We start from the raw sequence: 18,670 nt of genomic DNA, 5'->3' as shown, positions 1-18,670 counted from the left end.
CTGAGCTTTTCTGGCACAGTGAGGACAAATTAACCAATGTATTTAACCAATAGCTGGGGGAAAATTTTGCTAAAATTGGTAAGTACATCTTTATATAACTATATCCTTATAACTTGTCTCAACCTTCATCAGATTAATCCTAGCAAAACTGTAAAATGTCTCAGTAAAAATCTAAATGAATTTTTCATAACAAGTGCTGGCAATAGATTTTAAATATGTTCTGATCATTATTTGTGTCTTGTTGGCATGGAGAAAATCCTTTTTTTTTTTCAGCCTGGGGAATCCCAAACTATATCTCTAGTAACAAGGAAACCATTTTACTGGAATTTTTATTAACTAACGTGGCAAAGTTTTGTCAATTAATCAGACTTCACTGTCCATATCACTTTCAACCTTTTGGGAAGGTAGAAAGATGGAATTCTGAAACTAAAGTTGGTAAAGTTCACAGAGATCATCAAACCTGCATGGTCTAAGGTATTTCTTCTTTCTGTGGTTCATCCGTGGTTCATGAGTTAGTAACAGCTAAACCAATTGTCTAGGAATATTAGCTCTGATTCTAGAAATCTACACTTATTTAACTAAATGCTGTAAGGACTCAGGAAATCCATTCTTTCAACAAAAGTTACTGAAGACTTTCCCCATTAATATCCTAAACAATGTCTGCAAAATTGGTTTTCATACCTGGATACCTTGTCTTCTAAGAGAAACGGCAGAGAAAGATCACAGGAAAAAAGTCAGTATCAGGCAGAGCTAAAAACTAGCAAACCCATAAGTCTTTAAAAGACTGATCCTTTGATTCCTATCTCTCAAGTAAAGAGGTTTAGGTCATCTTCATATTACAGGAAAGTATCCCTACAAAAAACTTCTAACTAATGACTCTTAGGATTCTTCCAAAATCAAATAGTCTTTGGGAGGAGACAGCTTCCATCAAATGCCTTTGGATCAAGTGAATCACTATATGAGATATCGGTATCTGCAAACCAAGGTCCACATAAAAAGATCCATTGTTTGTCATATTTAATATGTATATCTTGAGTTTTCATTTTCCTAGTTACCTTTTTTTATCTTTTTATGCTTAAGGTTACATTTAATTACTTTACCTATAAAGCTACTATTCCTAATTTCTCTATGCCATCCTTAGTCACTCTCTAGAAGAGTCCAGAAGCTGGCTGTAATTTGTTCACAATTTGGCTAAACATGCAGTTGAATCAGTGCTAAGCTGCACACATTTTCCTTAGGATGCCAATTAGAGGTTGTTTTTTTTTTAACATCGATTCCTAAATATGAAACATCTGGGTTTATCAATAATTGGACTCACTATTTATTGTTATTTTATCTAGCAGAGCATTAGATAATAGAAATCTTAAATCCTAACATGCTGCACCCAGGAAAGAAAGCTTATGTCTACAGCAGAATAGCACTTAGGGATCTTTAATAGAATGCAGCTTCTATCACTAAATCTTTAGACAGAAATGCTTTAAAAAGAAGAGAACAAATGGCACATACTTAATTCATTTCTCACATTTACATATTATAAAAAATTCTTATTACATATTCAAGCTCCTGTCACATCTACCTCTTCCTCTATCTGATAAGGTCTTCATTTTATATCCCCAAAATTGATTAATAGCAGAATGGAGCTGAAAGCAATCAATAAACTCAATCAACCTTAATGGCTGCTACTGGATTTGTGGTACCAGAACCTATTGATTATTACAGCAATCTTGACATAAACTAACATATTGATGTGGTAGTCAGAATAATGGCTCTTCAGAGATGTTGGGGTCCTAATCCAGAGAATTTATAAATTTGTTAGCTTACCTGGCAGGACAGAGTTTGCAAATGCAATTAAAGTTAAGGATTTTGAAATGGAGAGACTATCATAGATTTTTAGATGGCCAAATGCAATCATAAGATTCTTTACATGTAGAAGAGGGAGATATAAAAGGAGAATGTGAAGACTTGCTCCTTCATTTGTAGCTTTGAAGGTGAAGGAAAGGAACTGTTATGAACTGAATATTCGTGTCTCCTTAAAATTAATCTATTGAAGATGATTGGCATTGTTCGATTATAAATAGATTATTTTCAATAATCTGTTAATTGGCAGTGTGATAGTATCTGGAGATGTGGCTTTGGGGAGGAACCTAGGTTGAGATAATGTCATAAGTGTGGTGTTATGATAATGTTAGTGTTCTTATAAGAAAAGGTGGAGATACTAGACCACCCACCCCCCCAACCACCCTTCTCTTTCTCTCTCCATAAACATGTATCCAGGAAAGGCCATGTGAACACAGAGAGAAGGTGGCCATCTACTAACAAGAGAGGGAGTGGGCCCTCACCATGAACCAAATATACCAGCACCTTAATCTTGGACTTCCCAGCCTTCAGAACTCTGAGAAATAAATGTCTGTTGTTTAAGCCACCCAGTCTATGGTATTTTCTTATAGCATTCCAAGCTGCCTGAGACAGGGAACATGCATCAAAGAATACAGCTGGATTCTAAAGCCTGGGAAAGGCTAGGGCATGGATTATTCCACAGAGCCTATAGAAGGAATGCAGTCTTCCAATGCTTTAACTCAGTAAGACCTGTGTTGAACTTCTAACCTGAAATACTGTTAGACAATAAATTTATGTTGTTTTAAACTACTAAGTGTGTTGTAATTTTTATAACAGCCACAGGAAAATAAAACATTTGGCAAATCAGTGCATGTTTCATGATGGTCAATGATATGCCCCAGGGTCCATTTTAGCCATGATTTCTATCCCTTCAAAAAACAAAACAAAATAAAAAAGTAAAACAAAAAGACCAATTTTACTATATAACTTGATTTTTAAAAATATTTTATATTTATTTAATCCAGTATATCCAAAATATTGTCATCTCAGCATAAATCAATATTAAAATTATTATTCAGTTTTTACATTTTTAAAACTAAATCTAGTTTGTATTTTACACATAGCATAAATCAATTCTAATTCACCATATTTCAAGTGTTCAGTATCTACATGTCACTAGTGATGACTGTAGTGGACAGAGTTGATACAGATTTTCAAGTGTATTGGTATAAAACTAAGTATATTTTTATCTTATTAAAACAAAACAAAACAAAACTCCTCCATAACTATGTCTATGTTCCTTTTGCTTTTTTTTTTTAACATTGAACATATTATTCTTGTTTTTAATTTAGTTTTGTCTGTATTTAGTTCTATTTTTTGGTTGTTGTTATTTCTTGTATGCTGGCATCAACTTTTTTTTCAATTTCTTAGACTATCTAAACTATTATGCTCCAAGTTTAGCTCAATTTCAATCAGGTACTCACTTTGAAAGACTCATTTAACTCTCTTTAGCCATTCTGCACAGACATGAAAAATCTTCCTCTCACTTCCCGGATGAAACACTGCAAAAATATGTCAAAATGGTGTACTTTCTTGGCACAGAGTTTCAATAAACTTAGTTTTGCTTTAATAACAAATTGTCTGAATATATTTCAGGGAGTTCCACTGGTAAAAGCATAAAATAATGTTAGTTCAGGTCATCTTTTATAAAGTTATGATTGTGCCATAGTATCAATTCCTGTCAAAATTTATGACTTCAAAATCAACTTAATATGCATCAACATAGATATTTTTTAGTAATTCTAGACTCCAGGTGCTCATTTAAATAATATGGGTACATAAGACTGAACAAAACTAGTTGCTATTGAATGTACATTTTAGAAAAATACTTCATGCACAGCTGTGTTTTGTTAAATAAGGAACTTGATGACATAATATCATGGCAGCATACAACTGTTTGGTTAGTATGTCTCTTTAAACAAGCACATATGCTCATTCATGGAGTGTGTATTTGTATCTGTACCTGTGTCTGTGTGGTGAAGCAGCAAGAAACAATTGGATATCTTAATTATCTAACAGGAAAAAACACCTAAATAATAAAAAGAAATTTTGATTTATTAGTTCAACTGAGCTTTTCTCTTGAATGTAACACAGATGGTCCCAGATTTACAATGGTACAACTTTACAGCTTTACCATGGTACAAAAGTGATAAACATTCAGTAGAAACAATTCTTTTATTATCCATATACCCATTCTGTTTTTCACATTCAGTACAGTATTTAATAATTTACATGTGATATTCAACATTTTATTTAAAAATAGGCTTTATGTTAGATAATTTTTTCTGACTGGCTAATGTAAGTGTTCTGAGCACATTTGTTAAGTGTATTTTTTTTAATACTTTAAGTTCTAGGGCACATGTGCACAACTTGCAGGTTTGTTACATATATATACATGTGCCGTGTTGGTTTGCTGTACCCATTAACTCATCATATACATTAGGTATTTCTCCTAATGCTATCCCTACCCCATACCCCCACCCCACAACAAGCCCCAGTGTGTGATGTTCCCCCACCATGTGTCCAAGTATTTTCACTGTTTAATTCCCACATATGAGTGAGTTTGGTGCGATGTTTGGTTTTCTGTCCTTGCGATAGTTTGCTCAGAATGATGGTTTCCAGCTTCATTCATGTCACTACAAAGGACATGAACTCATCCTTTTTTACGGCTGCATAGTATTCCATGTTGTATATATGCCACATTTTCTTAATCCAGTCTATCATTGATGGACATTTGGGTTGGTTCCAAGTCTTCACTATTGTGAATAGTACCGCAATAAACATACATGTGCATGTGTCTTTATAATAGCATGATTTATAATGCTTTGGGTATATACCCAGCAATAAGATCACTGGGTCAAATGGTATTTCTAGTTTTAGATACTTGAGGAATCGCCACACTGACTTCCACAATGGTTGAACTAGTTTACACTCCCACCAACAGTGTAAAAGTGTTCCTATTTCTTCACATCCTCTCCAGCACCTGTTGCTTCCTGACTTTTTAATAATTGCCATTCTAACTGGTGTGAGATGCTATCTCATTGTGGTTTTGATTTGCGTTTCTCTGATGACCAGTGATGATGAGTATTTTTTCATGTGTCTGTTGGCTGCATAAATGTCTTCTTTTGAAAAGTGTCTGTTCATATCCTTTGTGCACTTTTTGATGGGTTTGTTTGATTTTTTCTTGTAAATTTGTTTATATTCTTTGTAGATTCTGGAAATTAGCCCTTTGTCAGATGAGTAGATTGCAAAAATTTTCTCCCATTCTGTAGGTTGCCTGTTCACTCTGATGGTAGTTTCTTTTGCTGTGCAGAAGCTCTTTAGCTTAATTAGACCCCATTTGTCTATTTTGGCTTTTGTTGCCATTGCTTTTGGTGTTTTAGTCATGAAGTCCTTGCCCATGCCTATGTCCTGAATGGCATCGCCTAGGTTTTCTTCTAGGGTTTTTTTTATGATTTTAGGTCTAACATTTAAGTCTTTAATCCATCTTGAATTAATTTTTCTATAAGGTGTAAGGAAGGGATCCAGTTTCAGCTTTCTACACATGGCTAGCCAGTTTGCCCAGTACCATTTATTAAATAGGGAGTCCTTTTCCCATTTCTTGTTTTTATCAGGTTTGTCAAACATCAGATGGTTGTAGATGTGTGGTGTTATTTCTGAGGCCTCTGTTCTGTTTCATTGATCTATATCTCTGTTTTGGTACCAGTAAAATGCTGTTTTGGTTACTGTAGCCTTGTAGTATAGTTTGAAGTCAGGTACTGTGATGCCTTCAGCTTTGTTCTTTTTGCTTAGGATAGTCTTGGCAATGTGGGCTCTTTTTTTGATTCCATATGAACTTTAAAGAAGTTTTTTCAAATTCTGTGAAGAAAGTCATTGGTAGTTTGATGGGGATGGCATTGAATCTATAAATTACCTCGGGCAGTATGGCCATTTTCATGATATTGATTCTTCTTATCTATGAGCATGGAATGTTCTTCCATTTGTCTGTATCCTCTTTTATTTCGTTGAGCAGTGGTTTGTAGTTCTCCTTGAAGAGGTCCTTCACATCCCTTGTAAGTTGGATTCCTAGGTATTTTATTCTCTTTGAAGCAATTGTGAATGGGAGTTCACTCATGATTTGGCTCTCTGTTTGTCTGTTATTGGTGTATACAAATGCTTGTGATTTTTGTACATTGATTTTGTATCCTGAGACTTTGCTGAAGTTGCTCATCAGCTTAAGGAGATTTTGGGCTGAGATAATGCGGTTTTCTAAATATACAATCATATCATCTGCAAACAGGGACAATTTGACTTCCTCTTTTCCTAATAGAATACCCTTTATTTCTTTATCTTGCCTGATTGCCCTGGCCAGAACTTCCAACACTATGTTGAATAGGAGTGGTGAGAGAGGGCATCCCTGTCTTGTGCCAGTTTTCAAAGGGAATGCTTCCAGTTTTTTCCCATTCAGTATGATACTGGCTGTGGGTTTGTCATAAAAAGCTCTTATTATTTTGAGATATGTTGCATCAATACCTAATTTATTGAGAGTTTTTAGCATGAAGGGCTGTTGAATTTTGTCGAAGTCCTTTTCTGCATCTATTGAGATAATTATGTGGTTTTTGTCTTTGGTTCTCTTTAAGTGATGGATTACATTTATTGATTTGCATATGTTGAACCAGCCTTGCATCCCACAGATGAAGCCAACTTGATCTTGATGGATAAGCTTTTTGATGTGCTGCTGGATTCGGTATGCCAGTATTTTTGTTAAGTGTATTAAATGCATTTTTTACCTAAAATATTTTCAACTTATGATGAGTATATCCAGATCCATCATAACACATCTTGGCCTGTGGTTATCAGGATGTAACTCATTATAAGTCATGGTACATTTGTATTATATCCCATGTACACACACACACACACACACACACACACACACACACACAGACTTAATCTGTTTACAGAAATAAAAGGAATAAAATACTGTTTCTATTATACACCAAAACTAGCCATTTTGACAGATACTTCACTCTAGAAAATAACAGTTTATAACTACTTTACAGATTAGTATAAGAATTTGGCGTTTCTGTTTCAGAGATTCAAGTTCACATTTCAATAAATAGGCCATTCCCTCTGCTAAATTTGGGAATGTAATTCTTCTGAAAAATAATCTGTGCTGTAAAATTACATGTCATATTGGGAAAAGTACAATCGCAAAACAGACATCCTTTTCACATACAGTGAAGACTCCTTGCCAATTTTGAGATTATACAGGAAAGCAGAATGAGGGAGAAGTGTCTCTGACACATAGAGAGAAAATCCCTTGAAGAAGAACACAGCTGACACAATCAAAATATACACAAAACTGGAAGAAACAAGGTGAGTGCTTTTTATATTAGTTCAGCTGTCAGGAAAGTGTAAAGTAAACCTAACATTTTTTTACTAAGTGAGGATTTTCTTTTTTGAAACATCATCATTTATATTTCTCCAGTTTGCAACTTCATTAGCTGAATCTCAGGATGTGTTCCATGACACAGAAGGACAAGTAAATCATGTCCATGATAATATATGAGAAGCTGACAGGAGATCATGGCAGCATTTGAATTAATGTCTATCATTAGATAGAATTTCTGACCACATAATTTAAGTTGTAATTTTCCATACAAGTTAATCAAGATATTAGGTTAGTCATATAGTTTGGCTCTGTGTCCCCACACAAATCTCATGTCAAATCTTAATCCCCATGTGTCAGGGGAGGGGTCTGGTAGGAGGTGATTGGATCATGGGGGTGGATTTCCCATACTGTTCTTGTGACAATGAGTGAGTTCTCACAAGATCTGCTGGTTTAAAAGTGTGTGGAACTTCCCCTTGGCTTTTCTCTCTACTGACACCATGTGAAGAAGGTGCCTGATCCCCCTTTACCTTTTGCCATGATTGTTAGTTTCCTGAGGCCTCCCAGTCATGCTTCCTGTTAAGCTTGCAGAACTGTGAGTCAATTAAACCTCTTTTCCTCATAAATTACCCAGTAGTTCTTTACAGCAGTTTGAGAAGAGATAAATACAGAAAATTGGTACCAGAGAAGTGTGGCATTGCTATAAAGATACCTGAAAATATGGAAGTAACTTTGAAACTGGGTAACAGGCAGAAAGTTTCAAAGTTCCTTTGAAACTAGGAAACAGTTTGGAGGACTCAGAAGAAGACAGGGAGATGTGGGAAAGTTTAAATCTTCCTAGAGACCTGTTGAATGGTTGTGAACAAAATGCTGATAATGATATGGATAATGAAGTCCAGGCTGAGGGGGTCTCAGATGGAGATGAGGAACTCATTGAGAACTGAAGAAAAAGTTACTCTTGCTATGCTTTAGCAAAGAGACTGATAGCATTTTGACCCGGCCCTAGAGATCTGTGTAACATTGAACTTGAGAGAGATGATTTAGGGTATCTGTTGAAATAAATTTCTAAGCAATAAACCTTCCAATATGTGGCCTGGCTGCTTCTAAAAGTTTATGTTCATATCTGTGAAGAAAGAGATGGTTTGAAACTAAAACTTATATTTAAAAGGAAAGCAGAGCATAAAAGTTTGGAAAATTTGCAGCCTGACCATATAGTACAAAAGAAAAACCCACACTCTTGGGAGAAATTCAAGCAGAAATTTGCATAAGTAAAGAGGAGCTAAATGTTAATAGCAAAGACAATGTGGAATATGTCTCCCGTACATTTCAGAGACCTTTGAGGCAGCCCCTCCCATTATAAGCCTGGAGGCCTAGGAGGGGGAAATTGTTTTGTGGGCTGGACCCAGGGCCCTGCTGCTCTGGGCAGCCTTGGGACATGGTGCCCAGTGTTCCAGCTGCTCAGCTCCAACTGTGGCTAAAAGGGGCCAAGGCAGTACTCAGGCCATTGCTTCATGTGGTGGCTTCCACATGAGGTTGGGCCTGTGGTTGTGCAGAAGGGAAGAGCTGAGGTTTGGGAACCTCCATCTAGATTTCAGAGGATGTATGGAAATGCCTGGATGTCAGGCAAAAGTCTGCTGCAGAGGTGGAGCCTTATCCCTCTACTAGGGCAGGGCACAGGGAAAATGTGGGGTTGGAGCCCCCACACAGAGTCCCCTCTGGGGCACTCCCTACTGGAGCTTTGAGAAGAGAGCCATAGTGCTTCAGACCCCAGAATGGTAGATCCACTGACAGCTTGCACAGTGTGCCTGGAAAAGTCACAGGCACTCAATCCTAGCCTGTGAAAGCAGCTGTGGGGGCTGTGCCTTGTAGAGCCACAGAGGTAGAGCTGTCCAAGCTCATGGGAGCCCAGATATTGCATCAGTGTGCTCTGGATGTGAGAGATGAGGTCAAAGAAGATTGTTTCAGAACCTTAAGATTTAATGACTGCCTTGTTGGGTTTTGGACTTGCATGGGGCCTGTAGATGGTGTATTTGGCTAATTTTTCCCTTATAGAATTGGAGTGTTTACCCGATCCCTGTACCCCCATTGTATCTTGAAATTAACTAACTTGTTTTTGATTTTACATGCTTATAGGCAGAAGAGATTTGCCTTGTCTCAGATGAGACTTTGGACATGGACTTTTGAGTTAATGCCGGAATAAGTTACGACTTTCAGTCTGTTGGGAAGGCATGATTGGTTTTGAAATGTGAGAAGGACATGATACTTGGGAGGGGCCAGAGGAGGAATAATATGGCTTGGCCTTCTGTCCCCACCCAAATCTCATCTCAAATTGTAATCCCCTCATGTCAAGAGAGGGGCCTGGGTGGAGGTGACTGGATCATGGGAACAGATTTCCGCATGCTGTTCTCATGATAGTGAGTGAGTTCCAAGAGTTCTGATGATTTAAAAGTGTGTGGCACTTCCCTCCTCACGCTCTCTCTCTCCTGCTGCCATGTCAAGAAGATCCTTGTTTCCCTTTGCCTTCCACCATGATTTTCTGAGTTTCCTGAGTCCTCCCATTCATGCTTCTTGTAAAGCCTGAAGAACTATGAATCAATTAAACTTCTTTTCTTCATAAATTACTCAGTCTCAAGTCATTCTTTATACCATTGTTAAAATTGACTAATACAGTTAGCAATTTTAAAGAACATTTGTGATTCTGACAATCAGGCACATTTTTTTTTAATAATCAGACTGCTTATAATTTTTTAACTCCTTGCAACTAATAGTTAATGCCTAAAACTTTGATGACTTTCATTACATTCCAATGCCTCTGTTCCCTTACAGCAAACTACCATTTTTACTGTACTTACTGTAACTACAGTGCATTTATTTTCAGCCCAAATGTCCAAATAGTATTCAGTAATAAGCATTTCTTGCCACATAAGAATAAGTTATATTCCTATTCACTATATTCTAGAATTTCTATTTTCCTTCCACAGTGCCAGCTAAAATTAAAGTGGAATAATCTATTAGGGCCCTGTGTATTTAATGTTTGTTTTCTTATTATATTATAAACACTGTGAAGGAAGGAAATTCTTGCCTCTTGTTTATACTTTTATCTCCATTATAGAAATACTCTGCATTATTTTCTTACTGCTGCTGTAGCAAATTACTAGAAAGTTAGTGGTTTAAAATAGCACAAATATAGTGTCAAACGACTGTGTTTGTTGGATGTCTGACATGCATCTTATGAGGCTAAAATCAGAGTGAGAACTGTTATGTTCCTTTCTGAAGGTTTTAGGGGAGAATCAGTTTCCTTGACTTTTCCAGCCTCTAGAGGCTGTCCTGATTTGTTAGCTTGTGGTCTCTTTCATGTGTCCAAACCAGAAATGCTGTATCTCTCTGACCATTCTTTTGAAATCATATCACCTTATGTTTCTAGCCAAGAATGTCTCCCTATTTTAAACCCATTTGATTACACTGAACTCAAAAGGACAGTTTTTCATCTTACCGTCTTTAACATTATAATACTTGCAAAGCCCTTTTTACCAGATAAAGTTAACATATTCACAGCTTCCAGAAATCAGGACATGCGTTTTTTTTGTTTTGTTTTGTTTTTTGTAAACCATTATTTTGCCTACTATACTGTCTTAATTGGAGGAAGCAACTTCTTTGAATAGGTGAATTAATTTCAAATTGGTAATATGGTGATTCTGAATGAACATTAAAGAAATCAACTGTTATGCCAAACATTATTGAGCTAAACAAATATTAACTGACTATATAAAATTCATTATACATTTGGAGATAGAAAGAATTTTGTACTTTTTAATAAGACTTTTTAAATTTTTCGCAATCCTTTTTCTTATTTAAAAAATCAGTATTGTATTAGTACCCACATTATAAGTTTGTTCTAAGAATCAAATGAGATAAACATTTCAAACACCTATCATAGTATCAAGTTCATATCATAAGCCTAAAATATCAGATGACTTTTATTATTTTCAGAATGTAGTCAAAACCAACATAAAATTACATTAACACTTGGTTTACGGTATTATAATGCTAGCTTTGTGTCATATCTATCTAGAGAGTACACTGAATGGCTTAAACCAAGTAGAAGGTGATTTCTTGCTTACATATCAGTTTACCATAAGTAATTTTGGCTAAAGACGCATCTTTCCTGCAAAAAATAATTCAAGTTAATGAAGGATCTATTATTATCAAATTGTATCTTCCCAGATTACTTTGTATATATCACCATTCCAGAAGACAAAAGACTACTCATGAAATATAATTTGCACACTTCTTTATGTATGAAAAACTCACTTCTCTTCACTCTGTAAACAATTTAAAGTTTTGCCCAGTTACTGCCTACGACTTAGAGTTCAGGATGTTTCATGACATGCAGTTCTCTCCCTTAGGCCACTATATGACTTAACAAGGACTAGTGTCCTATAAAGTCCAAAGACAAATTATCTGTAAAATCTAAGTTACCATGGTGAAGCTCCTATCAGAAAAGAAGTCTGCATAGCACTGACAAAAATATTTCTGAGCAGTACAAATATTTATTTGATGAAACCATAAATATGTCCTGTGGAAGTAACTTTAAGGTCCATTGTCCCTGTGGCTCATAGATTTACTTTCTGAGGCAACTTACATTTTCTCTTATTCCCCATGCCTCCATCTTAAATTAGAACAATGAGTGCTTTCTCAGCATGACTAATCAATTGCACTGATTAGTGCAATTTGGGATGTTTGAGGATATTTTAAGCCTTAAATTTTTTTTTCACAATAGGCTTATTACACCTTTACCAAGTAGTTATGTGGAAAACATGTATTTATTTATTGGATCTAGTTTATAACCAAACATACAGTTCTTTCCTAGGCATAATTCTAAAGTCTGCCTCATTTCCTTGTTTTTTCTCCTCCCCAACACACATATGCTTCTCTGACTGTAAAGATGACCACTTTAAGGTCATTTGAAATCAAAGACTTGAAAGAGAAAACAACTTCCCTGATTAGTTCTTTGCTTCAGGGCTGGGTTCCTTGTTTTTTATGAACACAGTAGGATTTAATTTCTGAGCAGCTTTTTCAACCTAATCAGAAAAACCTGAGCTTTTCTGTCACTGTACTATTCCACCATTACTAGACTTTCTGTTTACAAGTGGTTTCCAACCAGGAATGATTTTGTTTCCATAGAACACTTGTCAGTGTCTGGAGACATTTTGAATTATAATGATTAGGTGGTGATGCTGCTGGTATGTAGTGGTATAGCCTAGAGATACTATTAATATCCTACAATGCAAAGAATAACCCCCCACCAAATGCAGGAATATCAGGCATAAAATGTCAATAATGCTAAGGTTTAGCAACTCAACTCTATCCACTTTCTTTCCACTGTAAAGACAGGATTTTTTTTTTTGCCTGTGTTTATCTATTTCTTGCATTATGGAACAAAGCAAACATGAACACATTACCTTTTGCCTTTCCTCATTTCCCACACTCTTTCCTAGAGGTAATATTAAGCTTCCAATTAATTTTAGATGGAAGTTTCAATAATTTTTTTGTACTGGGTATTGTAAGTCTTCATTTCAACCCTCTGAGTTTGGTTTACTTGTTCATTTAATACTAATTGAGTGGAAATGTTTTAGGTGCTGTTACGGCAGACCCAGCTCAAGCAGGCGATAACTATATTACTTGGAATAGTGCTAGTTGCTTGACAACTACACTTAACAACATATGATATCTTAAACAGAACAGAAGTTTGTTTCTCATTCATATAATGTGTTTTTTTTTTTTTTAAGATAGGAAAAGCATTGCTCCTTCAAGTCCGCATTCAAGAACACAGGCTACTAAGGTATTTAATCTGCAGTATGTTGCTTCCAAGACTACTGTAGTACGAATTGGCTATTCCAGTCAAGCATACTGAAAAACTTACATAGAAAAGTGCATGTCGGGATTTTGGAGACTAAATTAGATGTAAAATATGTGATTTCTACTATTTTTCCACTATTTTGACTTTAATCCCATGCCCTAATATAAAGTATATAAGAATGAGAAATATAGTTTATGTATCTATCAAAATAGACCATAAATGTTTGTGAACATTTGAATCTGTCAGTTTCTCTTGCTCATGTGCCTGTAGTCCCAGCTACTAGGGAGACTGAGGCAGGAGAATTGCTTGAACCCGGGAGGTGGAGGTTGCAGTGAGCTGAGGTCATACCACTGCACTCCAGCCTGTGTGACACAGAGAGACTCTATCTCAAAAAAAAAAAAAAAGAAGAAAAAGAAGTGACTCAACTGATTGATGTGTAAAACCTCATTGTAAAATAATGTTCTATAAATGAAACATTAATACAGTTAAATTTTTGGATTAAAAAAGTCTGCCACTTTGTGAATATGTTTTATTTAGGCTTGATTTAGTTAATTTTCTTTTTTCTTTTTCTATTTCTTTTTTTTTTTTTTTTTTTTGAGATGGAGTTTCACTCCTGTTGCCCAGGCTGTAGTGCAGTGGTGGGATCTCGGTTCACTGCAACCTCCACCCCCCCAGGTTCAAGTGATTCTCCTGCCTTAGCCTTCTAAGTAGCTGGGATTACAGGCACCCACCACCACACCTGGCTGATTTTTTGTGTTTTTAGTAGACATGTGGTTTCACCACGTTGGCCAGGCTGGTCTCGAACTCCAGACCTCAGGTGATCTGCCCACCTTGGCCTCCCAGAGTGCTGGGATTACAGGCAAGAGCCACTGCCCCCGGCCAGTTAATTTTTCTGTTAACTAAGACCTAATTAAGATTGAGGTAGAAGAAATGGGTCCTTGGCATTTGAAAATTAGTATTCAATTTGGAAGTTTAATTTGCGACATAGATTGTTTGTTATTAAATTACTAGATATTTTATCACAAAGGCGGAAAGAAAGTTTGCTTAAAGATCTAAATTACTAGTCATGGTGTCAGATATAGAGAATGATTGAAGGTTATTAGAGTCACACACCAGATGAGTAAATTGTTGTAAATATGATTGTGTTCTTAATTTGACTCTCAACCTGGATGTTATTGTTGTATAGAAATGCTACTAATTGTTGTACATTGATTTCATATCCTGAAACCTTGCTAAAATCCTTTATCATTTCTAATAGACTTTTGTTGGGGTCTTTAGGGTTTTTTAGGCATAGAATGATATTGTTGGGTGAAGACAGATAGTTTGCCTTAATCTTTACTACCTATTTGGGTGCTTTTCTCTTGCCAGATTGCTCTGGCTAGGACTTCTGGTACTATGCAGCAAGATTTATTGCAAAGAGCGAAAGAACAAAGCTTCCACACTATGCAAAGGGACCCTAGTTGGTTGCCACTGCTGGCTCGCTTTTATTCCCTTATTCCCTTATCTGACCCCACCCACATCCTGCTGATTGGTCCATTTACAATGCTTTAGCTAGACACGCAAGTTCTTCAAGTCCCCACTAGATTAGCTAGACACAGAGCACTGACTGGTGCATTTACAAACCTTGAGCTAGACACAGTGTGCTGATTGGTGCATTTATAATCCTCCAGCTAGACATAAAAGTTCTCCAAGTACCCACTGGACTCCAGCCCATTTCGCTTTACCTACTGGGTCCCGGCCGCGGCCGCGGGCGGAGCTGCTCGCCAGTGCGCAGCCGCAGGCCAGCACTCCTCAGCCTTTGGGTGGTTGATGGGACCAGGAACTGGTAGCAGGGAGTGGCGCCCACTGAGGAGGTGAGCAGGAGCCCACGGTTAGGGGGCGGGGGCGGGGAGCGGGGGGGGGGCGGGGAGCGGTGGCGGGGAGCCGGGACGGGGGGAGCGGGGAGGTTGGGGGCGGCGGGCAGCATGAGGGCTCTGGCATGGCAGGCTGCAGGTACGGATCCCTGCCCCGCCCCGCCCCGCGGGGAAGTGGCTGAGGCCCAGCGAGAATTCGAGTGCGGCGCCGGCAGGCCGTCACTGTTGGGGGACCCAGCGCACCCTCTGCAGCTGCTGGCTCGGGTGCTAAGCCCCTCACTGCCCGGGGCTGGCGGCGCCGGCAGGCCGCTGGGAGTGCGGGGCCTGCCCAGCCCGCGCCCACCCGGAAGTCGCGCTGGCCGTGCGAGCACCGCGGGCAGCCCCGGTTCCCGCCCGCGCCTCTCCCTCCGCACCTCCCCGCCAGCAGAGGGAGCTAGCTCAGGCCTCAGCCAGCACAGAGAGGGGCTCCCACAGTGCTGCGGTGGGCTGAAGGGCTCCTCAAGCGTGGCCTGAGTGGGCTGAGGCCGAGGAGGCGTCTAGAGCCAGCGAGGCATGCCACACGCTGTCACCTGTCAGAAATACAGGAAGAACATCAATAATGTTCGAAGTTATAAAGTAGGTTTTTATCAAGAATAAAACATAAATGATCAAAGAATTCCTTATAAAAACATTTTTTATTTCTAGGAATCAAAACATAAATATAAAATTTGAGAGTCCACCAAAAAAAATTGGATGCCAGGTTTCACTATAATGATCAGGGAAGCTCCCAAATGGTTTGTTTACTGCGCCTCGGGGAAACTTTCTGTTTCGTGTTAAGGATCTTGAACCATAATGTTTAGAAAACTATGGGCTGATGCTTTCAGAACCTCTATGATTGTTGCCCCTGACACTGCATCCGATAGACTAACATGTTGATTAGGGAAAGCTAAATTCAATAAAATACGACTACAAGTGGGGTCACCACCTTGACAGGGTTAAGTTAGAAGAGTAGATGATAAGGTGGTATTGAAGTCCGGGCTCAAATGGTTACCCGGGGCCTTTCAAGACCAATGACTGATAAGAATAGGTAATGTTCAGGACATAGAGTTTAGGATGGGGGGACACTGTGAGTTAAGGGCCGTGACGGAAGTCTTCATAAGTAAACTACTATTGACATAAGCTGCTACCTGCCCAGGTGAGCAATCTGTTGGCCCAGAGGAGAGTTGTTTACTGACATAAATTGATTTGCAGAAATTTCCTGAAGCAAACAATAAGTTATTTATTGGTTTGCAGCCTTACTTTCCTGAAAAATAATTTTCTGGAATAAATTGTGAAATCATGTTGACACAGATGTCCTCAGGTTTCAGTTCGGATAATTAAGCTGTGTAAATATAGAAAGTCTAAGGTTTCTGTGTGCTGTTGATTCACAGTATGCAACAATGATCATATTACTTTTATTTACTATGAGCTTCAGCTGAAAGTCCAAAAGAAACTTTAATTTCAGATCTTTAATGAAATCATTATAGCTGTGGTAATTTCCTTTAGCTGGGTGTGAGTGTGTGATGTGTGTGTGTGTGTGTGTGTGTACTCTGGCAGCATATTCCAAATAATTACTGTAAAATTTCAATTTGAAATTAATAGAAGACATATTAAATTGTTTAAACGCTGTTATTTAAATCCTATATTATTTTAGTTGATTACTCTGTATTATTATGGCAAAGCTTTGATATGTTGCCCTGAATTTAAATGAAAAGCCTGTTAAGCATAAAAACAGGAATATTTTATTACCAAAAAGAATTAACTACCATATGTCATTTACAGAAAAGAGTAAATTCTTCAAGGCATAGAAAATATACATTTCCTTCTGTTTGTGTGGAAATAAGCAAAATGCCTGTTATAATAGATTCCTCACAGAATTTTGTGAAGCTTCAGGTAAACCTGAAAGAGAAAAATAAAAATAAAATGCTAGAGTTTCATAATTACAAATTGGGATATAAAAATAGAATAATTATTTGAATTTTGTATTTCTCTCCAGGGGATCAAAAGTAATATATAAACTTTTAATAAATATTGATATAGCTTCACGTTGACTCCATATGCGAGCAATTTGCTTTCTGTTAAATTCACTACTGCGTAATTTTTCTCAGGCTGGAATGCACTTGGATGCCAGAAATTTTGATTTCTTAATGTGAAATTAGGTGATAATACATTGCAAAGTATATATTTTTTCAACTTTAAATATATGTGGTGTATTTGGAGTAATATCTGAGTAAATACACTTATATGTAAGAGAATCAAAGGAACAAGATATTATTTTATATCCAAGGAAATTTAAACACTTAGAACATAAGTACGTATTGCATTACTTCATATGAAAGAAATGTTTTGCAAAAGAAAATAAAGGAGTTTATTTTATAGCCCCATTTCCACAAATAATAGCAAAGGTACATACACACTCATATCTAATGTTTTACACACTCTTTAAATGTTGTTTCTCTTAAAATTTGTTGCTTATACTATTTTAAAAAGCAAGCCTATAGATTGTTGTGTGTGTATATATATATGGCAGCAAGCAAGAGAATGGGCCTCTTCTACTGAGGTTTAACATTTGCATGTATATGTGTATTTTGATTCACATAGACTTGTTGTTCTACATGAACAGTGATTCCTGGTTACATTATGGGAAAATGGAAGCAATGCTCAAAGAGCATCACCTAAATTTCCATCACATTTTGCTCTCAATATATTTTGTGCATCCAAATATATTGTGATTAATCTGCATACATTTTTGCTGTTCTAGGTGATGCTGATATGAGGCTATGTAATATATGACCTTAGTCTGCATGTTGTACTTGTGTAACACACATAATTTTACAGTGCTAACAGGTGCTATAATAACTAACTATAATTAATGATGAATGAAAGAAGGAAGATGTTAAGATATTAGGGAAGGACTCAAAAGATGCAGTACTTGAGTTAGAATTTTAAGGGAGATTATGCAAAAGCAGTCACTTAAGGTGGGTTGGGATAATCTAGAATGTGGGAATGACATATGCAAAGTCACACAGGAGAGATACAGCATGCATGTTTAGAAAATTGTTGATCACATATGGGAAGTTTGCAGGACTTGCATCCTAGAATGCCAGGATTTTAAGCTAAGTAGGGTTCAAATTAAATTTTTCACATACTTTGCTGCATTATAATAACTAGTTTATGTTTAACTCATCCACTAAACTAAGTTATTTGAAAAGAGATGCCAGTGTTCACTCAATCTAGTTGTCTGTCATTAATAACTTAAAAATGAGATTTTAATTTTGGTCTGCTAAGCCTGTTTAATTAAAATTTGACATTAAATAAGATTTTACAGGTCTCTGATTTTTTTTTCAGTCATCACAGTTTGAATATTAAACATTACTACTTTTATCTCCTTCAGTGAGCATAAAACATACTACTTATGGTTTTAATAACCAAATTCAATGAGCACCAACAAAATTTGATGTAACTATTAACTTTGAAATTTTATTGAAATAGAACTATGCCTTGGGTATCATTCAAAGCATTTAATTGTTGCAATAAAAACTTTGAGATAAATCGAAATGATGGACAATATGGGTTGAAAGCAACATTGGCTTGAGGGAATACGCTAACGTTTGAGAACAGAATTGTTAAGGACAAGATTGGATGTTTATATTATTTTAAGAAAGATACACT

Source organism: Hylobates moloch, unplaced genomic scaffold (assembly GCF_009828535.3).
Source record: "Hylobates moloch isolate HMO894 unplaced genomic scaffold, HMol_V3 SCAFFOLD_17, whole genome shotgun sequence".
NCBI classification, from domain to species: domain Eukaryota; kingdom Metazoa; phylum Chordata; class Mammalia; order Primates; family Hylobatidae; genus Hylobates; species Hylobates moloch.
The sequence above is the reverse complement of the archived record's forward strand: the minus strand, read 5'-3'. Positions refer to the sequence as shown.